A 22,806-nucleotide genomic window follows, 5' to 3' on the forward strand; every position below is an offset into this window, starting at 1 on the left:
AGATGCTTTGTTACATTAGGCACTTTAGACATTTTGTGTGTATTTTGAGTTTATATGAAGGTTTGCACCCTGCATATGAACTCCATAAATAAGGCATTCTGTAAGGGCTCAGACGCACCAATAGCATGCTGGCCGAGAGTACTTAGCATCTCTAAGTGTAATTTGTTAGGCCGAGTGGGCACCGATTTTTGCATGTACAGCGCCTGAAGAAAGTATTCATACCCCTTGACTTATTCCACTTTTTTTTTTTTACAGCCTGAATTCAGAATGGATTAAATAAATAAATGACACACTACCCCATAATGGGCTTCCGTGTGGCGCAGCGTCACTACAGTTCCTGGTTCGAATCCAGGCTGAATCACATCCGGCCGTGATTGGGAGTCCCATAGGGTGGCACACAATTGGCCCAGCGTTGTCTGGGTTTGGCTGGGGCAGGCCGTCATTGTGAATAAGAATATGTTCTTAACTGACTTGCCTAGTTAAATGTTTTTGTTTGTTTAAATAATGACAAAGTGAAAACATGCTTTTAGATTTTTTTTGCTCAATTTATTTTAAATTAAATACAGAAATATCACATTTACCTAAGTATTCACACCTTTAGTCAATACATGTTATCACCTTTAGCAGTGATTTACAGCTGTGAGTTTTTCTAAGTAAGTCTCTAAGAGCTTTGCACACCTGGACTGTAGAACATTTGCACATTATTATAAACAACATTCATGTTGGTTGTTGTTCATAGCTAGACAGCCATTTTCAATTCTTGCAATAGATTTTAGTCAAAACTGTAGTTAGGCCACACGGGAACAAGCAGTGTATATTTGGCCATGTGTTTTAGGTTATTGTCCTGCTGAAAGGGTCATTTTTGTCTCCCAGTGTCTGTTGGAGACATAGTTCAGTCTGGTTTTCTCGGATTTTGTTTGTGCATAGCTCTATTCCATCATTTTTTAAATGTTTTATCTTAAACTCCCTTGCCGATGACCAGCATACTCATGACATGATGCAGCCACCACCATTCTTGAAAATATGAAGAGTGGTACTAAGTGGTGTGCTGGATTTGCCCCAAACATAATGCTTTGTATTCAGGACATAACGTTAATTTCTTTGCCACATGTTTTGCAGTTCTACATTAGTGTCTTATTGCAAACTCTGTCATTTAGGTTACTATTGTGGAGTAACTACAATGTTGATGGTCCATCCTCAGTTTTCTCCTATCACAGCCATTAAAATCTAACAGTTTTTGAGTCACCATTGGCCTCATGGTGAAATCCCTGAGCGGTTTCCTTTACGGCAACTGATTTAGGAAGGACGCCTGAATCTTTGTAGTGACTGAGTGTATTGATACACCATTCAAAGTGTAATGAATACATTCACCATGCTCAAAGAGATATTCAATGTCTGCTTTTATTATTTTTACCCATCTACCAATAGGTGCCCTTCTTTGCAATGAATTGAAAATCTCCCCTGGTCTTTATGCTTCAAAGCGGGGACCAAGAGACAGAAGCTGTTTTTCTATCTCAAGGCCATCAGACTGTTAAATAGCCATCACTAGCACATTAGAGGCTGCTGCACTATATACATAGACTTGAAATCACTAGCCATTTTTAATAATTGGAACACTAGTCACAAATAACGTTTACATATTTTGCATTATATCATATGTATATACTAGAGGTCGACCAATAATGATTTTTCAACGCCGATAACGATTTATTGGAGGACCAAAAAAAAGCAGATAACGATTAATCGGCCAATTTTTATTTTATTTATTTATTTTGTAATAATGACAATTACAACAATACTGAATAAACACTTTTCTTTTACCTTAATATTAAATATAATAATATTCAATAAAATCAATTTAGCCTGAAATAAATAATGAAACATGTTCAATTTGGTTTAAATAATGCAAAAACAGTGTTGGAGAAGAAAGTAAAAGTGCAATATGTGCCATGTAAAAAAGCTAACGTTTTAAGTTCCTTGCTCAGAACATGAGAACATATGAAAGCTGGTGGTTCCTTTTAACATGAGTCTTCAATATTCCCAGGTAAGAAGTTTTAGGTTGTAGTTATTATAGGAATTATAGGACTATTTCTCTCTATACCATTTGTATTTCAGATACCTTTGACTATTGGATGTTCTTATAGGCACTTTAGTATTGCCAGTGTAACATTATAGCTTCCGTCCCTCTCCTCGCCCCTACCTGGACTCGAACCAGGAACACATCGACAACAGCCACCCTCGAAGCATCGTTACTCATCGCTCCACAAAAGCCGCGGCCCTTGCAGAGCAAGGGGAACAACTACTCCAAGTCTCAGAGCGAGTGACGTCACCGATTGAAACGCTATTAGTGCGCACCCCGCTAACTAGCTAGCCATTTCACATCGGTTACACCAGCCTAATCTCGGGAGTTGATAGGCTTGAAGTCATAAATAGCTCAATGCTTGAAGCACAGCGAAGAGCTGCTGGCAAACGTACGAAAGTGCTGTTTGAATGAATGCTTACGAGCCTGCTGCTGCCTACCATTGCTCAGTCAGACTGCGCTATCAAATATCAAATCATAGACTTAATTATAACATAATAACACACAGAAATACGAGCCTTTGGTCATTGATATGGTCTAATCCGGAAACTATCATTTCGAAAACAAAACGTTTATTCTTTCAGTGAAATACGGAACCGTTCTGTATTTTATCTAACGGGTGGCATCCCTAAGTCTAAATATTGCTGTTACATTGTACAACCTTCAATGTTATGTCATAATTATGTACAATTCTGGCAAATTAATTACGGCCTTTGTTAGGAATAAATGGACTTCACACAGTTCGCAACGAGCCAGGCGGCCCAAACTGCTGCATATACCCTGACTGCTTGCACGGAACGCAAAAATTCATGTTAGCAGGCAATATTAACTTAATATGCAGGTTTGAAAATATATACTTGTGTATTGATTTTAAAGAAAGGCATCGATGTTTATGGTTAGGTTTGGTGCAACGACGGTGCTAAATCATCACCCGTTTGGCGAAGTAGGCTGTGATTCGATGAGAAATGAACAGGCACCGCATCGATTATATGCAACTCTGGACACGCTAGATGAACTAGTAATATCATGAACCATGTGTAGTTAACTTGTGATTATGTTAAGATTTGATTTTTTTTTATAAGATGAGTTTAATGCTAGCTAGCAACTTACCTTGGCTTCTTGCTGCTCTCGCGTAACAGGTAGTCAGCCTGCCACGCAGGCTCCTCGTGGAGTGCAATGTAAGGCAGGTGGTTAGAGTGTTGGACTAGTAACCGGAAGGTTGCAAAAACGAATCCCTGAGCTAACAAGGTAAAAATCTGTCGTTCTGCCCCTGAACAAGGCAGTTAACCCACCGTTCTTAGGCCATCGTTGAAAATAAGAATGTGTTCTTAACTGACTTGCCTAGTTAAATAAATGTGTTAAAAATAAAAATCGGTGTCCAAAAATACCGATTACCGATTTGTTATGAAAACTTGAAATCGGCCCTAATTAATCGGCCATTCCGATTAATCGGTCGGCCTCTTGTATATACTGTTCTGTCCTATTCTACTGTATTTTAGTCTAAGCCCCTCTGACATTGCTCGCCCAAATATTTATATGTTCTTAATTCCTTTACTTTGTGTGTGTTGATAAATATTACTTGTTAGATATTACTGCACTGTAGGAGCTAGAAACACAAGCATTTTGCTACACCCGCAACATCTGCCTAACATGTGTATGTGTCAAATAAAATTAGATTTTGATTTGGTTTAATCTGTGTTTCACATTCACTTCTCGACCTGAGGGACCTTGCAATTATCTGTATGTGTGGGGTACAAAGATGTGGTAGTCATTCAGAAATCATGTTAAACACTGTGACATGTTAAGATGTGTATTACTCCTGAACTTTAGACTTGCCATGACAATGGGATTGAATACTTATTGTTCAGACATTTTCAGCTTTTCATTTTAAATGAATTTGTAAACATTTCTACAAAGAATTCCACTTTAACGTTATGGGGTATTGTGTGTAGGCCAGTGACACACAATATCAATTTAATCCATTTTAAATTCAGACTGTAACACAACAAAATGTGGAAAAAGTCGAGGTGTGAAATAGTTTCTGAATAATCCTGACAAAACTTGTCAGACAGACCTGTGCCCAAATGCTAGATGCACATTCGGTGCGAGCCCAAAGGCAACTGGTTCCATGCCGCGGTCCCACCGCATAAAAAATAGAAGCCAAAAAACGTCGCTGTGTGCATAAAATAAAAAATAAAAATATATATATATATAAATAAATAAATAAATTAAGGCTGCTAGAATAGCAGGCTGCCAACACACAATTGACTCCTCACACACAGACACACACTCCTGCTATACTTCTTACTTATCATGTTTTGAATTGCTTTCAACGCCTACTCGTTTTTGCAGCCCGGTCCCATGTGATACAAGTCAGTATTCGACGTCCATCCATGTCTGAGGACGTCGGGAGATTACAAGTAAACCGGCCACTGGGGCAGCCGTGAGCGCTGTTACCTTCAAGTAGGTTTTGCTAGGTCGTTGTGGACTGGTATGCCGGATGGATTTGGTCTAGCGAGTCGTTGACGGAATAAACACAACTGATCTAAATAACTGAAACCTCAATTGCCATTTAGTCTCATTGTTTTCAGCTTATGTTTGGGTTTACAGCGCTCCTGCTGTTTTAGAGACTACTTGAAATGTGTAATATTCTTCCCTGGTACCCAACACTCCAGCTATTTGGGTAACTTGGTTAACATATTGCTTTCAAGAATAATTCACAACAGTAGGTCTATTATTCCTGTATTCTATTTAGTAATATTTGTATTTTGGGGCAGATTTGAAAAAATGCACTTCACAAACAAGTGCTGAATAACAATGCTACACTGAGTAGCTTGGTGCCCTGCCTACAAGAAAATGGAGCCGAGGGAAATGCTGTCTGTGTGCATGCTGCTCTGTAGGTGAACAGTGCAGACTCTCCCTGTCCCCATGTGTCCGTGTCTGCTCTGTGATGCATGTTCAGTATTCAGACATAAAGGTCGGAGCTAGTGTCCCAGTCCCAGGCTGCTGTCAGCTCAGTCAGATGTGTTCTCTGATAGGGCAGCCAGAGAGGACTGGAGAGGTGCTCTGTATCCCAGGGACACATGGAGAGAAAGGGGGGGATGGAGGGGTCTGCCTCATTGTCCAGATTTCCCAGATAAATGGAGCTGACCAGATTGTGAAAATGGTGGCGCTTCCTGTAATCCGATGCTCTGGGGAGCGGAATAGAGGGGGGGGGGGGGGGATAACAGAAAAGAGGCACGATAGAGGATGGCTGTGCCTGCCCTCAGGCGACCATTAGACCACCCGTCTCCTCCGTAATCCCACAATGCACTGGTGCCCCACATAGGCCTGCATGTTCGCACAAGCCACGGGCCAGGCCGCAGACACGCAGTGGCAGCCCGGGCTGAAGCAACACAGTCCAGCCAGTTGTTTTTAGAGCTCCACTCACTTTACCCTCCCCCAGCCATATTACTAAAGCTCAAAAGGGGCTGACCTCTTACTCTCCTCCCTTCGCTCTGTCTCTCTCAGTAGCTCGGCTCTCTTACACATTTTCCAGTCTTTGCTTTGAGCTTTGGGCTTCAGAATAGCATGTGTATACACCATTGCGTCCAGTATTTTTTTTCTCCCTTCGCTCCTGCAGACACAGCCAGTGTTTTCAGCCCTATCACCATTGCAACATGTTGTGGACTAATCTCCGGAAATATACTCATTAAATAGCTATGGCTCTATGGCATGTGGAATTGTTTTGTGTGTGAGATCGTGGGTCTGAGTGTTAGCAGTTGTTGTTGTGTGTGTGTTCCCTCAGGCAGTTATCTGGACACAGTATGCTATGTTTGTAGCAGAGCAGCTCTGGCAGCCATTGTCTGTTGTTGAGGCTAGGTCCTAGGATTGGCCGTGACTGCTCTCCCAACTCCAAGGAGATTCTTGGATCTCAAACCCTGGGCGTTGGGCTTCAAAGCTGCACTCAAGAGTCTACAGACTGTAGTTGAAATCCACACTGGCCAGGTTCTCAAACGTGTCAGAAGTATGACTTGCCTTCTCATGCACATGTGTGCACCACTCCTCATGAACAAAGTCCAGTGTTTGGCTTTCTCCTGTTGATGTTGAAATGCCTCACATCTAGTAGGGATTTGTGTTGAAAGATGGTGTTAGTATATTCACTTCAAATAGCCAAACATGCGAAAAGAACACCTTTGTCCTGAGCTGCCCCTGCTTACTGTCTGGAGGGGGAGGCTTGAACTCTCACCTCTGACCTTTTGCATCTTTAGGTCAACTCCTATATCCTGTTGTACTTGTATTTCTTCTCATCAACTTGGCCATATCATAAAACCTAACCCCTGTATGAGCACAACAGGGATGTTAGCCAGAAGGAGAGAGAGCTAGCTAGTACTTGTAGGCCTGTGTCCTGCAGTGTGTTTGGATGTGAAGCTACAGGCTAGTTGGCCCATGTCGGTCTGTGTGCTGACTGTGCTCTTTAAGCCTGGTCTTTCTGGTAGGCTCACCTAAAAGCCGTGCTGATTAGCATCTCTGGATTTTTGTGAAGCTTTTGTGCCAGGTTTTGTGCCTCAATCAGCAGTTTTTACGTGTCGCCTGCCTTCTCAATCTCCCATCGAGTCAAACCTAATTAGCCAGGATAGATGCAGCCGTTACAAATGAGCACGTCGAAGCCCCCCCAGAGTGGCTCAACACAAGTCGTGTAAACACGGCTGGATTTGGAGAACCGGTGTCATTCACCAGAGAACCCTGCTAAACATGTCTATTAACACACAGAAATACATTGGAGTAGTAACTGGAGGCATTGCGCCTGGAGGGCCACTGTAGGCCAAACACACACACACTCCTTGGTGTGAGACCCTGGAGGGGCCCAGAGCTGCAGCACCCTCTTTGGGGTGAGACCCTGGAGGGGCCCAGAGCTGCAGCACCCTCTTTGGGGTGAGACCCTGGAGGGGCCCAGAGCTGCAGCACCCTCTTTGGGGTGAGACCCTGGAGGGGCCCAGAGCTGCAGCACCCTCTTTGGGGTGAGACCCTGGAGGGGCCCAGAGCTGCAGCACCCTCTTTGGGGTGAGACCCTGGAGGGGCCCAGAGCTGCAGCACCCTCTTTGGTGTGAGACCCTGGAGGGGCCCAGAGCTGCAGCACAGAACCAAAAGGGAAAGAAAATGAGAAGCAGACACAAACTTCTGCATTTCTGTTCCTCTCTCTGCAAACAGGCCTCACTCAAGCCTCACTACCCCCTGCAAAGAGGCTCTTCAAATGGGCCAGAAATAGCCCAGGCTCTCCACATGCCTAGCAAACCTTCATTTAATTCTAAGTAACTAAGATGTCTGGGTTTGACTGTGAATGGCCACACCTATGGTGGTGTGTTGGTGCTCCCAGCTGTCTGTCCCCCCATGTGGCAGGGATTAAAGGTCCAGTTTGGTCCTGTTAGACTTTACTACTTCCCCAGTCATAAATGTACAATTCCTGGACACATTGGACTGACTGGCAGCTCCCTGCCCTGCCTCTGTGTGTGAACGGGTGACTTCTAGTCCAGCTCAACTTCAGCAGGTAGTAAATTACCTCATTGGTGTGCTATTTTTCTTTTTAAACCAGTAGGCTGTCTCTGCCGTGTTCACATGAGCCGAGGTGCCAAACTTATGTCACATCCTGCCCAGCTGCCCCTGGCAGGCGGGACTATGGATATTTGCACAAGAGCATTTGTGTGCTTCTGCCTCACTATGGCCAGGGCAAACACACTTACAGGAAGCCTCAAATACTGACATACTGACACAGGATGAACTTGTTATGGCGTTCTTAAAATACCTGGTCTTCCCTCCCCCTGCCTTCAGACAGAGCTGTCTCGTTGAGTCTTGTGCATGCCCTGGGGGCATGAGGGGGCCACCACATTACCACAAGGTAGGAGCCATGTGTTTTTGGCCGAGTCATCCTTCTTGAGATGTTTGAGAAGTGTGGGCTTGGGTGCCTTGCAATGACTGGTAGCTTGAACAGTCTCAACTATGTTGGCATGAGGTCAGCAGAGCCTGGCCCATGCCCTGTGGTGAAACTGAAGTCCTGTCTTTGGTAATCCCTCCAGTGTATGAATCATTGTGGAAGCATCCTCTTTCAAGAGGAATATAACCATCTCCCTAAGAGCTGTGGCAAAACTCTGGAGCTTGGCTTCTCAGGCTCAACGTTTCCCTTTTAAGGTCAACATATGGTGCACCTTGCGAGTGGAGGAAAACCTCCGACCAGCCCTAGAGGGAGAGATATCCTCCACAGACAGATAATGGAGTTTTAATGTGCAGTGCGTTTGCTAGTAGTAAGGGCTCTTATCTGTGACTGAAAGGAAACATGTCTCGCTCATTTGATCATAGGTGCACAAAGGGAGATCAGTGAGTTTGGCGTTAATCGCTTTGATGTTTTTATTTTATTTCAATCAGAATTTAAAGCTCCGTAAGGATTCTAAATACGACATTTCACATTCAAGTTGAATTTAACCCTGGCATGATATCCTCAGATGTCCGTAGTCTACCCAACCAAGAGCTTACCCTGCCAGAGACTGATCTGTGTTACCCATGAGTGATGTCTTGTGTGTTTTAGCATGGCCCGGCTTAAAGTGAGTGTACTTTGTCACTGTGCGGTCGGGGGATTTTCTTAGTAAGATTACAAGCCTGTATTCAAGCCCCATTTAAGAGGGAGTGCTCTGCTCTCCATTCTGGATTAGTCCAATCCCTGGATTCCTGCTGTGAGAACCAACAGGGTTCTGATTTTAACAGACACGTCACCACCCCTCCCGTCCATCCCAGTGAGGCCTGGCCCCTTAATCTGGCTTCACTTCCTGTTTTGTCCTGGCACCTCCAGCCCTTGGCCTGGCCTGGCCTGGCCTGGCCTGGCCTGGGTTCTAGTGCCATCCACTTCAGTCGGTATGTTAACTTGAGATTCTTGCTGTCCCATTTCTAGCTGCTAAGATTGACAGACATAAAATGGTTTGCAGACGTAACATATATTTTCTTAATCTATGACTATTGCTAGCTCTAATGGCTAGGGATGCACAGTTCGGTGAATGTTGCTGCCGACTAACCAACCCTCAGTAACCGGTCAACAAACGGTTACATTTTTCCCATACAGTAAAATGACGTGACCTACAGAAATTGCTATGCATGCATACAAGGAACTGACATTTCTCGTTAAGAGTTTAATGAAAACATGCAACAGTAGAAGCCTATCATCTTACAGTCAAAAGACTATACTATTGAACATGCAACTCCTGTAATGAAGCCGCTAATAAAACATCATTTTCAAACATTTGCCAAAATGCCATTCGTGGGGAAACACTGTTCTGAACAGAGCACCTAATGCCAGCCGAGCTGAAAACACTGTTCTGAACAGAGCACCTAATGCCAGCCGAGCTGAAAACACTGTTCTGAACAGAGCACCTAATGCCAGCCGAGCTGAAAACACTGTTCTGAACAGAGCACCTAATGCCAGCCGAGCTGAAAAATGTGAGATAATGAGAAAGTGACAGATGAAAATCTCAGTTAGAAACTTATAGGGGGAATCTAATAACAACAACTAGGATGTGTTGTTAATATGACTAGGATTGGTCTTTTGGTTTCTCGACAATGAAAGTTGATATGAAAACAGAACAGCAGAGAAATGCTGGTTAATGACAGCAGGAAGTCTTTATAAAATAATTGCCTCCACGTTTCTATGGTTGGATTTTGGCGAGGCTACTTTGAAGCAAGGTAAGACATTTCTCATTTGAAGTAAAGTAAAACGTTCAGGTTTCGAACAATTATGCAGCCTCAAGCTCACATTGCAAATTGGTGGGTGACACGCTGACAGCCTGCCTAATGTTGACTATAGCCTATGCATTCAAATGGCGATTCAGAGGCGCGCTTTAATTACCAGTTGAGATTGAGAAATACAATTACCAGCTGTTTTTAATCGCATCTATCAAAACATGTATAATTATAAAACATTTTTTACATGTGATTGCACTTAGAACTTATTTGTTGTGTAATGACTCTGCTTATAAAAGCACTTCAGGACCAGCTTTTTGGAGGTGCTCGCCTTGCGCTGTCTGACAGGTGATGGCTATTCCGCTCCTCAAACTAGGCTCTGTGTGCTTTGCGCGTGTGGTAAATAAGATGCATGACGACTAACGAAAATACGCGCTGCAATTTAATTCCACTAAACCTGAACCTGTAGACTGATAAGGATGACCGGTCGACTATATTTTCGGTGGCTAACCGATTAACCGTTAACATCTCTACTAGTGGAATGCGATTTTGCTTTCATGGCCTCGCGCACAAGAATAATGGCAGTCTGACAGATTTGGTAAGCTTTGCACCTGTTCTCTTCAGAAGGAAAGAGGGCAAGATACAAGCAGAAGCCCTTTTTATGTTTCATTAATTTCTGAAAAGGTCAAACTCTTGGTTAATAACGCCCTCTAAGACTGAAATCATATTATTCTCCATCCTTAGACACACATACTTTTCCACAATACCACTGAGCCTAACAACTGGGGTGTGTGGTCCTCTTGAGTCAACTTGTTATCACCATTTGTGCTAGTGGACTCTCAATGTTATTTGAACAACTGCCATGGAACAAATGTGAGAGAAGGGGCTAGGTGACAGCGACACAGGAATGTAACCGATGTGGCACAACTGAAGGCCTTTGAACAGCCCCTCTATCTTTCAAATCCTGATAAACCCCTGCCCTCAGTTGGGACAAAGCTAGGGCTGGGGTTGGCTGGGGGGTTGAGGGGCTGTGGCTGGGGGGCGGTTGTGAGGGGCTGGGGAGGGGGGTTTGAGGGGCTGTGGCTGGGCGGGCAGGCAGGCGGTTGTGAGGGGCTGTGGCTGGGGAGGGGTTATGAGGGGCTGTGGCTGGGGAGGGGTTATGAGGGGCTGTGGCTGGGGAGGGGTTATGAGGGGCTGTGGCTGGGGAGGGGTTATGAGGGGCTATCTACAGGGGTAGGAGAGGCTGACATGGTGTGGGGGCTTTGACCTTTGAAAGGTTGCACTAAGATACTGTGTTGGGGGAAGAGGACAACCTGAGTGGGGAAGATGATTACCTACACCAGATCTCATTAGGAATGTTGAACGCCAACTAACATCTCTGTAACTAATCCTTCGGTTTTCTTTTGTTTTGTAGGATTCTTTGGACTTCCCTACTGCAGCCCTTTTTTTAAGCAGGATTTTAACGCCACCCATCCGCAGACAGCCATGGAATCGGTATGTATCGCTACATTCTCTCCACTTTGTCTCTGGAGCCATCTCTGTTTCTTGTCCCTGTGTTTGTCACGACGTACTGAAGGATTGAACACGCAGTATAATGTTTTGAAACATTGTTTACAGAAAGGGGGTTGTTTTCTAAGGCCCGTATTCCTGTACTCCAGCAGTCTTGTTGTTTTGACTCGTCAGATTTCTCCAAACCGTCTCAGATGCTAAATAAACAACACTCATATGGCACCATAGAGAGGGTTTGCTGTGGAACTGCGTATCGGTCTGTGTGTGTGGTTATAGACTTATATCATTTCAAGCCATGGGTTGAGCCAGTTTCTCTAGCTATGAGAGAGAGAGAGAGAGAGAGAGAGAGTGGGAGAGGGCCAGACAGGAGCAGTGCTAGTACCAGCTGGCAGCTTTAAAGCCCTGCGCTCTCAACTGGAATGTGTGTATTAAGAGCAGGGCTTAGTGCATGCCCAGGCCCTGCCTTCCTGTCCCTTTGTTAAAGGGGTTCTGTGTTTTAGCTGGTGTGGGCTTTTGTGTGTGTGTGTGTGTGTGTGTGTGTGTGTGTGTGCACACGGTTGTTTGTGTGGCGAGCAACTTGGTTTGGAAAGTAGGTCACCACTCCCGTAGAGCTCAGTGTCACTAATGAAGTGTCCCTCTCCTGCATGCGACTCATGTGATCGTGCTGCTCGATCAGTAAGTAGTGGCAGCCCACGCCTCTGAAGAGACGGCTGCCTTTTCCCCACGGCACACAGACTTTCAGCATGGGCGCTGTACAATCCATCTCCCCTCTCGTTCTCTCCCTACTCTCATTTTGTTCTCCTATTCCTTCTGTAGCCTTCTCTTTAGCCAGACGCTCTGTGCAACGGGAGCTGGTGATGTTTACCTCCTGAAATCATTCTGGATCTGCTTACTGTCAGTGGAAACCAAGGAAACTGATCAAAAAAGCTCATTTTGCTGCCAGTACTGTTTCTCTCCTCCCCACCCCCACCTCTCCTCATTTGATGCCAGTCACATGGTTTCCAGGCACCAGTAGAGTAAATCAGAATCAGATTTTATTTTTAACTGCTCTACATCCTCCACTTTGCCAATGGTTAGCAGAAACAGACGTAGGTTACGGTGTACCTCTCTCTCCCTCTGTTTCATGCTCTGTTGCCTCTCCTCTCTTTCACTCTTTGCCACTCCCTGTCTCATGCTCTCTCCACTCGTCCTTTCTCTGTCTCTCGCTCTCTGTCTCTCGCTCTCTGTCTCTCGCTCTCTGTGTGTAGCCTGCTTCCAGCCCCCCGGCAGTGCTGATATTATTGTCAGCGTTATCTGCTGGTTGGGAGTTGTGCTGTGTTGGACGGTAGTGCAGATGAAAGGGTGTCTCCCCTGTGAATACTCTCCCTGCACCGTTTTGCCTCTGCTCATTACCAGCCTGTTTTTTCTTCTTCTCTCCCTCCTCCCCTTTTCCAAAGTAAGCCTGTTCTTCAATGGGATTAGGCTGCAGCACTCTGAACAGGAAAGTGGGCCCTGCCAGTCATATTACATAACTCTCATAGCCTGGCTTGAGACAACTATAGGGGCTTTGTTCCTCAAGACCCCACTCCCACCCGCCTACCTCTCCTCCTGGCAGGCCACATGCTAATGCTCTATTGAAAGAGTCTGTGTGCTCCAAACAGGCATGGCTCTGTGGCCAGGGAGGAGAGAAACTCTGCATCATTACCCTGCATATTGGCATTTCACTCATATCTTTAGCTGAGGAATGTGAACTCAAGGCAGAAGGAGCGGGAGCTTTGTTGTGTTTCTTGTAAGCACGTTGAATGATGAGATAATATAGGAGGTTGTGGACCGTCCAACGGATTGAACCTTTGCGGTGTTGGCGTGTCAAATGTATTGGTTTTCTCTCCCTTCTGACTAGACTAGTGTGCCCCGTTAACCACTTAGGATGCAGACCTGTATTGTTGTAGTTATATTGTTCTGTGGCATAGGCCCATGCCTCGTGATTCTATAGCTTATTTGAGCAGAAGTTTGAAGGTTTGTACATTAGTAGGCTTGTTGCATAATGTGAAGAGCAGGATTGGTAGGGGATAAAATGGTGCCTTTGCCCAAGGTTTTTCTTGTCATTCTGTTCCAAGTCATTAGAGCTAAGCACCGAGGAGGATCCATTCTTTAAGATAATATCCAAGAGTGTGATGTCATTGTTCCATTAATCAGCGCAGCTGCTGATCGGCTGAGGTTCATGTTCGAACACATCCTGAAAGGAAGTGTCAGCTAGCTCTCTCACCCCACTGCAGAGGGAGGGATGTTGGTAGCCGTGGTGGGTATCGCCAATACGTGACGACTCCAATCGGCGTTACGGTCTGGCTGATGGAAAACGCCTACATGTATTTTTCAACTTACCTGCACTTGTTGACACTTTCTTTGTTCTCGAAATCAGAAAAGGTTTATCTTATAACTGTGCAGGTGGTTACAAAAACCAGAGACAATTCCCGAAATATATTAAATCCATGTTTTGTATTGAGTGATAAATGCCTCTTGCATCTGTAGATCTTTGTTATGGTCACACTGTGCTGTCATCTTCTACACTTGGCCGAGCCACATAGACAACTTATTTATTTTATTTCAACTTTATTTAACGAGGTAGGCAAGTTGAGAACAAGTTCTCATTTACAACTGCGACCTGACCAAGATAAAGCAAAGCAGTTCGACACATATAACAACACAGAGTTACACATGGAGTAAAACAAACATACAGTAGAAAAATAAGTCTATATGCAATTTAGAGCAAATGAGGTGAGAAGGGAGGTAAAGGCAATAAATAGGCCATGGTGGCGAAGTAAATACAATATAGCAATTAAAACACTGGAATGGTAGATTTGACAGTAGATGAGTGTGCAAAGTAGAAATACTGGGGTGCAAAGGAGATAAATAAATAAATACAGTAGGGTAAGAGGTAGTTGTTTGGGCTATTTATAGATGGGCAATGTACAGGTGCAGTGATCTGTGAGCTGCTCTGACAGCTGGTGCTTAAAGCTAGTGAGGGAGATAAGTGTTTCCAGTTTTAGAGATTTTTGTAGTTCGTTCCAGTCATTGGCAGCAGAGAACTGGAAGGAGAGGCGGCCAAAGGAGGAATTGGCTTTGGGGGTGACAAGTGAGATATGCCTGCTGGAACCTGTGCTACGTGTGGGTGCAGCTATGGTGACCAGCGAGCTGAGAAGGCGGGACTTTACCTAGCAGGGTCTTGTAGATGACCTGGAGCCAGTGTGTTTGGCGACGAGTATGAAGCGAGGGCCAGCCAACGAGAGCGTACAGGTCGCAGTGGTGGGTAGTATATGGGGCTTTGGTGACAAAACGGATGGCACTGTGATAGACTGCATCCAATTTGTTGAGTAGAGTGTTGGAGGCTATTTTGTAAATGACATTGCCAAAGTCGAGGATCGGTAAGATGGTCAGTTTTACGAGGGTATGTTTGGCAGCATGAGTGAAGGATGCTTTGTTGCGAAATAGGAAGGCAATTCTAGATTTAACTTTGGATTGGAGATGTTTTATGTGAGTCTGGAAGGAGAGTTTACAGTCTAACCAGACACCTAAGTATTTGTAGTTGTCCACATATTCTAAGTCCGAACCGTCCAGAGTAGTGATGCTTGATGGGCGGGCAGGTGCAGGCAGCGATCGGTTGAAGAGCATGCATTTAGTTTTACTTGTATTTAAGAGCAGTTGGAGGCCACGGAAGGAGAGTTGTATGGCATTGAAGCTCATCTGGAAGGTTGTTAGCACAGTGTCCAAAGAAGGTCCAGAAGTATACCTGAAACCCCACCTCTTTAACCTCTTGGGGCTATGTGGGACGCTAGCGTGCCACCCGTGGTGCACCCTATCAACAGCAGGTGCATTTCAAGAGCGGCAAATTTGAAACCAAATAAATGTCAAAATTCAAATTTTTCAAACATACAACTATCTTACACCCATTGAAAGATAAACATCTCCTTAATCTAACCACGTTGTCCGATTTCAAAAAGGTTTTACGGCGAAAGCATAAAGTTAGATTATGTTAGGAGAGTACATTGACAATAGCTGCGTGTAATGTTTTGTCAATTCAAAGACAGGCGTCACCAAAACCATAAAACCAGCTGAAATGATGCACTAACCTTTGACAATCTCCATCAGATGACACTCCTAGGACATTATGTTAGACAATACATGCATTTTTAGTTCTATCAAGTTCATATTTATATCCCAAAATAGCGTTTTACTATGGCGTTGATGTTCAGGAAATCGTTTCCCTCCAATAACCGGCAGTCAAGTCAGCACAACAAATTAAATAATTAATATTAGAAAACATTGGTAAAATATTATATTGTCATTTAAAGAATTATAGATTTACATCTCTTGAACGCAATCGACTTGCCAGATTTAAAAATAACCTTACTGGGAAATCACACTTTGCAATAATCTGAGCACTGCGCCCGGAAAAATACGCTTTGCGATACAGACTAACGGCCATGTTGGAGAGATCGAAAATACTATGTAAATAATCCATTACCTTTGATTCTCTTCATCAGATGTCACTTCCAGGAATCCCAGGTCCATAACGAATGTAGTTTTGTTCAAAAAAGCTCATCATTTATGTCCAAAAAGCTCCGTGTTGTTAGCACATGATCTAAGCCCGCCGGACTTCACTTCATGAACGAGGGGAAAAAATATATTTACGTTCGTTCAAACATGTCAAACGTTGTATAGCATAAATCCTTAGTGCCTTTTTTAACCAGAACATGAATAATATTCAAGGTGGACGAATGCATTCTCTTTTAAAACGCATTGGAACGAGGGTACCCAACATGACCTCGCGCGCCAGAGTCTAATAGGCCATCACCGTTCCAAGGCTCTTGTTCGGTCAGACCTCACAGTAGAAGACTCAAAACACTTTGTAAAGGCTGGTGACATACCCCAAAAGATATAGATGTACTATTGTAAAGTGGTTGTTCCACTGGATATCATAAGGTGAATGCACCAATTTGACGTAAATGTATACAGAATGGTGTCGTCTGCGTAGAGGTGGATCAGAGACTCACCAGCAGCAAGAGCAACATCATTGATATATACAGAGAAGAGAGTCGGCCCAAGAATTGAACCCTGTGGCACCCCCATAGAGACTGCCAGATGTCCGGACAACAGGCCCTCCGATTTGACACACTGAACTCTGTCGGAGAAGTAGTTGGTGAACCAGTCGAGGCAATCATTTGAGAAACCAATGCTGTTGAGTCTGCCGATGAGGATGTGGTGATTGACAGAGTCGAAAGCCTTGGCCAGGTCAATGAATACGGCTGCACAGTATTGTTTCTTATCGATGGCGGTTAAGATATCGTTTTGTACCTTGAGCGTGGCTGAGGTGCACCCATGACCAGCTCTGAAACCAGATTGCATAGCGGAGAAGGTACGGTGGGATTCGAAATGGTCGATGATCTGTTTGTTAACCTCTATGGGACCGGCGGGACGAATTCGTCCCACCTACGTAACAGCCACTGCCAGCCTGTGGCGCGATTTTCAAAATCTTCAAAATCCTATTACTTCAATTTCTCAAACATATGACTATTTTACAGCCATTTAAAGATAAGACTCTCGTTAATCTAACCACACTGTCCGATTTCAAAAAGGCTTTACAACGAAAGCAAAACATTAGATTATGTCAGCAGAGTACCAAGCCAGAAATAATCAGACACCCATTTTTCAAGCCAGCATATAATGTCACCAAAACCCAGAAGACAGCTAAATGCAGCACTCACCTTTGATGATCTTCATCAGATGACAACCCTAGGACATTATGTTATACAATACATGCATGTTTTGTTCAATCAAGTTCATATTTATATCAAAAACCAGCTTTTTACATTAGCATGTGACGTTCAGAACTAGCATACTTACGGGGAATTCGCTAACATTTTACTAAATTACTCACGATAAACGTTCACAAAAAGCATAACAATTATTTTAAGAATTATAGATACAGACCTCCTCTATGCACTCGATATGTCCGATTTTAAAATAGCTTTTTGGTGAAAGCACATTTTGCAATATTCTAAGTACATAGCCCAGGCATCACGGGCTCGCTATTTAGACACCCGGCAAGTTTAGCACTCACCATAATCATATTTACTATTATAAAAATGTCATTACCTTTTGTTGTCTTCGTCAGAATGCACACCCAGGACGTCTACTTCAATAACAAATGTTGGTTTGGTCCAAAATAATCCATCGTTATATCCGAATAGCGGCGTTTTGTTCGTGCGTTCCAGACACTATCCGAAATAGTAAAGAAGTGTCGCGCGCTTGGCGCAATTCCTGACAATAAAATTCAAAGTATTCCATTGCCGTACGTCGAAGCATGTCAACCGCTGTTTAAAATCAATTTTTACGTCATTTTTCTCGTAGAAAAGCGATAATATTCCGACAGGGAATCTCCTTTTCGGCAAACAGAGGAAAAAATCCCAAAGGCGGGGGCGGTCGGGGTCACGCGCATAAGCTAGTGTCTCTTGATGGGCCACTTGAGAAAGGCGATAATGTGTTTCAGCCTGGGGCTGGAATGACGACATTCTCTTTTTTCCCGGGCTCTGAGAGCCTATGGACGACGTGGGAAGTGTCACGTTAGAGCAGAGATCCTTAGTAAATGATAGAGATGGCAAAGAAGTTCCAGAAATGGTCAGACAGGCCACTTCCTGTAAAGGAATCTCTCAGGTTTTGACCTGCCATTTGAGTTCTGTTATACTCACAGACACCATTCAAACAGTTTTAGAAAATTTAGGGTGTTTTCTATCCATATGTAATAAGTATATGCATATTCTAGTTACTGAGTAGGAGTGGTAACCAGATTAAATCGGGTATGTTTTTTATCCAGCCGTGTCAATGCTGCCCCCTAGCCCTAACAGGTTAACTTGGCTTAGGAAGGCAGGGTTGGATTGATATAGGTCTGTTGCAGTTTGGGTCAAGAGTGTCCCCCCCTTTGAAGAGGGGGATGACCGCAGCGTCTTTGCAATCTTTGGGAATCTCAGACGACACGAAAGAGAGGTTGAGCAGGGTTGTAACAATTTCGGCAGATAATTTTAGAAAGAAAGGGTCCATATTGTCTAGCCTGGCTGATTTGTGGTGTTCCAGATTTTGCAGCTCTTTCAGAACATAAGCTGACTGGATTTGGGAGAAGGAGAAATGGGGAAGGTTTGGGCGAGTTGCTGTGGGTGGTGCAGTGCTGTTGACCGGGGTAGGGGTGGCCAGGTGAAAAGCATGGCCAGCCGTAGTAAAATGCTTGTTGAAATTCTCAATTATAGGGGATTTATCGGTGGTGACAGTTTCCTATCCTCAGTGCAGTGGGCAGCTGGGAGGAGGTGCTCTTATTCTCCATGGACTTTACAATGTCCCAGAACTCTTGAGTTTGTGTTGCAGGAAGCAAATGTCTGCTTAAAAAAGCTAGCCTTGGCTTTTCTAACTGCCTGTGTATATTGGTTTCTAACTTCCCTAAAAAGTTGCATTTCACGGGGGCTGTTCGATGCTAGTGCAGAACGCCACAGGATGTTTTTGCGTTGGTTAAGGGCAGTCGGGTCTGGAGAGAACCAAGGGCTATATCTTTTCCAGGTTCTACATTTCTTAAATGGGGCATGCTTATTTAAGATGGTGAGGAAGGCATTTAAAAAAAATAACCAGGCATCCTCTACTGACGGGATGAGGTCGATATCCTTCTAGGATACCCAGGCCAGGTCGATTAGAAAGGCCTGCTCGCTGAAGTGTTTCAGAGAGCGTTTGATAGTGATGAGTGGAGGTCGTTTGACCGCTGACCCATTACGGATGCAGGCAATGAGGCAGTGATCGCTGAGATCTTGGTTGAAAACAGCAGAGATGTATTTAGAGGGCAAGTTGGTTAGGATGATATCTATGAGGGTGCCCGTGTTTACGGCTTTGGGGGTGTACGTGGTAAGTTCATTGATCATTTGTGTGAGATTGAGGGCATCAAGCTTAGATTGTAGGATGGCCGGGGTGTTAAGTATGTCATAGTTTAGGTCACCTAGCAGCACGAGCTCTGAAGATAGATGGGGGCAATCAGTTCACATATGGTATCCAGAGCACAGCTGGGGGCAGAGGGTGGTCTATAGCAGGCGGCAACAGTGAGAGACTTGTTTTTAGAGAGGTGGCTTTTTAAAAGTAGAAGTTCAAATTGTTTGGGTGCAGACCTGGATAGTAGGACAGAACTCTGCAGGCTATCTCTGCAGTAGATTGCAACACCGCCCCCTTTGGCCATTCTATCTTGTCTGAAAATGTTGTATTTAGGGATGGAGATTTCAGAGGTTTTGGTGGTCTTCCTAAACCAGGATTCAGACACGGCTAGGACATCCGGGTTGGCAGAGTGTGCTAAAGCAGTGAATAAAACAAACTTAGGGAGGAGGCTTCTAATGTTAACATGCATGAAACCAAGGCTTTTACGATTACAGAAGTCATCAAAAGAGAGCGCCTGGGGAATAGGAGTGGAGCTAGGCACTGCAGGGCCTGGATTCACCTCTACATCGCCAGAGGAACAGAGGAGGAGTAGGATAAGGGTACGGCTAAAAGCCATGAGAATTGGACGTCTAGGACGTCCGGAACAGAGAGTAAAAGGAGCAGGTTTCTGGGGGTGATAAAATAGATTCAAGGTATAATGTACAGACAAAGGTATGGTAGGATGTGAATACAGTGGAGGTAAACCTAGGCATTGAGTGATGATGAGAGATATATTGTCTCTAGAAACATCATTGAAACCAGGTGATGTCATCGCATGTGTGGGTGGTGGAACTGAGAGGTTGGATAAGGTATAATGAGCAGGGCTAGAGGCTCGACAGTGAGGAGAGGCATGCTTAGCCGAGTGATCATAAGGGTCCAGTGAGTAGTGAGGTTGGTTGGGGTCACGGCGATTCATACAGCTATCCGAGCCATGGGTAGCAAGCTAGCAGAAGATGGAGGACTGTTTTTAGCCACCCCGTGTGTTTCCGTTGGTAGATTAGTGGGTTCCGTGTGGTAGAGGGGGACCGATCCAATTGTCAAAATAGTTATAGTAGCCCAAGAAGATTGTTCGATAGACCTGTTCAGATAGCAGCCGATATGCTCAAGACAGCTAATGGGCCGCAGTTAGCAGATGGGCGTTCAGGTTACGTTGCGATGGAGGGGCCAGTTGAATAACTCCCTCGGGCAGATAACGTCGGTAGTCCAGTCGTGAAGGCCCGGTGGGGCTCCGCATCGGCAGTAAAACGGGTCCGGATAGGTGATTGTAGCCCAGGGAGTGGCTGATGGAACTCTTCAGCTGGCTAGCTCCGGGATAATTGGTGTTTGCTCCGGAATCGACACTGCAAGATCCAGGTGTAAATGTCCAGAGCTTGCGGTTGTAATTCGGGGATATAGAGAGAAAATAGGTCCGGTATGCTCTGGTCTGAGTCGCGTTGTACAAAACTGGCGATAGCTTTACGAGGTGAATAATAATTTTGACATTTAAAAAAAAATATACAGAAAAAAAATAACAGATCAGCACCACATTTGGTGAGGCGGGTTGCAGGAGAGTGTTTTGAAGTTGAGTTTCTAGAAAAAATATACAAAAAGATATGTGAAGAAAAAGACAAAAAGACATAAAATACATACACACGGGACAAGACGAGGACACAGGACGTCTGACTGCTACGCCATCTTGGAAACCTTGAAGAAGCTATAGAAATAGAATATAAACGCAATAGAAACGTTGTTTCTTGTACTATTGTCTCTTGTGTCTTTAGAGGACTGCTTTACTTTGATGTCCTTTTTCTTCTGTGCTTATTTTGTCTTCTGTTAACTAGATATTCTTTGTTAACTAGCTAGCTTCTTCCAGGAGAGTCCCTAGCAACTGCTTAGCAACTGGTAAACAATTCAGCTAGCTAAGATAACTGTAAAACTTTATGAAAAATAGTTACTTTTTCAAAAGCCTATCATTGTTTGTTGCTTGTTTTGTCTCCAATTCAGTCTTGCAGTTTTCTTTAGCTTTTCTTCTCCAATGTACTTCACTCTAAGAAACTCAAAAAAAAACATGTAAATTTCAATATTTGTAGGAGCTCTTTTTTTCAGCAGCTGCTGCTCAATTTGGAACTCCAGAACAAATGAGATCCTAGTTCCTAGCCAAGATGCTGGGAAATGCTAGATGTGCGGCAGCTAAGATGGCGAGGAACCTACTCGGGCAGCGCAAAACTTTCCGATTTTTTTGGGGGGTAGAACCACATGCAGCTGGACACAAGTGTTTATAAGATACTATATTTCCCGAATCGAGAACCAAGTATGGCCAAATGCAGGTTAGTTGAAAGATACATGGCAGCGTTTTCCATTAGCAAGACCGTAATGCCGATTTGGAGTCATTACATATCGGCGATACCCACGGTAGCTAGGCAGCAGGTAGCATTCAGCTGTCTTTCTGTCTGTCCACTCACAGGACACAACTATAAATGCGGATTTCGGAAGTGTGCGATCACCAGCTCCAATCAAATATAACCCCTTTGACAAACGGGCTGAAACACTGACCTTTGGGCATGGCTTGATGGCAGAAACGTTGTATTGTGTGTTTGTCTTTGCAGATGGCACAGGTTTAGAGGCGAAGCCCCGCTGCTGCTGGAGGAGTTGGAGGTAGCCGTAGTAATAGGAAGGTACAGGGGGCCACGTCCGACTCTGCCACTGAAATGGTTTTTGATGGCAGGTTGGGCAAGCGGCACACTGGGCTTTGGAAATTACTATCTAGGTGTGAGAATGAAAAGGACAAATAGTGCCAGCTACATAGAAAATAGTTTGTAAGTGCCGACTACAGGGCGCTCTCCCGTGAGGTATGAAGTGATGGGGAGAAGAGATGGGAAGGAAAAATATTTCAATCTTCAATATGTCAAAAGAGAACATTGCTTTGAATGCAGTTTGTGTGTAAGCGGAGAACAGGATGTATCCATTTTTTAATGAAGAGATGTTATGCTGCTGGCTTGAAAAGAATGTGCTGCTCGGAGGTCAGGGTTGATTCTCATGCTCTGCTCAAGGGTATGGCTCAGAGCTGCTGACAGCCAGGCAGGCCAGTGTTTGTCCCACCACTCCCACACACACTGTCAGAACCAAGCTCACCCACCACAGCAACACACTGACTGCAGAGTAGAGGGGACTGGCTGTGATGATAGATAGCCAATGCTACTCTGAAATGGTCAGATTTGCAGTGTGTGTCTGGATGCTGAGGAGTTGGCTGGGTGTTTTGTAGATGGGACAGAATGTTTTAAAATGTTCTACCTCCCCTTCTCCAGAGCCAAGTTCCCATCAGTGAGTCGTCCGTACACTAAGTCTGTGTTTAGATCTTAAGTCTAATTTTAGAGCTGAGCTTTGGCTTAGTGCTGAGAATAACAGGATAACAGTAGCCTCTTTACTTTGCCTTTAACCAATAGCTATGACAGCGGCGTTGCATTAGACAAGACTAGACAATGGCCTCACGTGGTTCTGTTCAATCAGGGTCCAAGAGACCAGATTGACTGGTCCTAGCCTGCTCACTGTCCCTCTGCCTC

The 22,806-nt window shown here is 44.4% G+C and overlaps 1 protein-coding gene across 3 annotated transcripts in view; it reads left to right on the forward strand.

Annotated features, from left to right (window-relative positions):
- The window catches only part of LOC106562161 (ankyrin repeat domain-containing protein 11), a 152,445-nt gene that overhangs the window by 16,832 nt on the left and 112,807 nt on the right, over window positions 1-22,806 (forward strand). For all 3 annotated transcript variants that reach the window (XM_014126845.3, XM_014126847.3, XM_014126846.3), the window contains exon 2: window positions 11,196-11,275. The gene's annotated coding sequence lies outside the window, so the exon portion shown is untranslated. The remainder of the gene's footprint in view (window positions 1-11,195; window positions 11,276-22,806) is intronic.

This window comes from Salmo salar, chromosome 11 (assembly GCF_965601325.2).
Source record: "Salmo salar chromosome 11, fSalSal1, whole genome shotgun sequence".
Classification (NCBI taxonomy): Eukaryota; Metazoa; Chordata; class Actinopteri; order Salmoniformes; family Salmonidae; genus Salmo; species Salmo salar.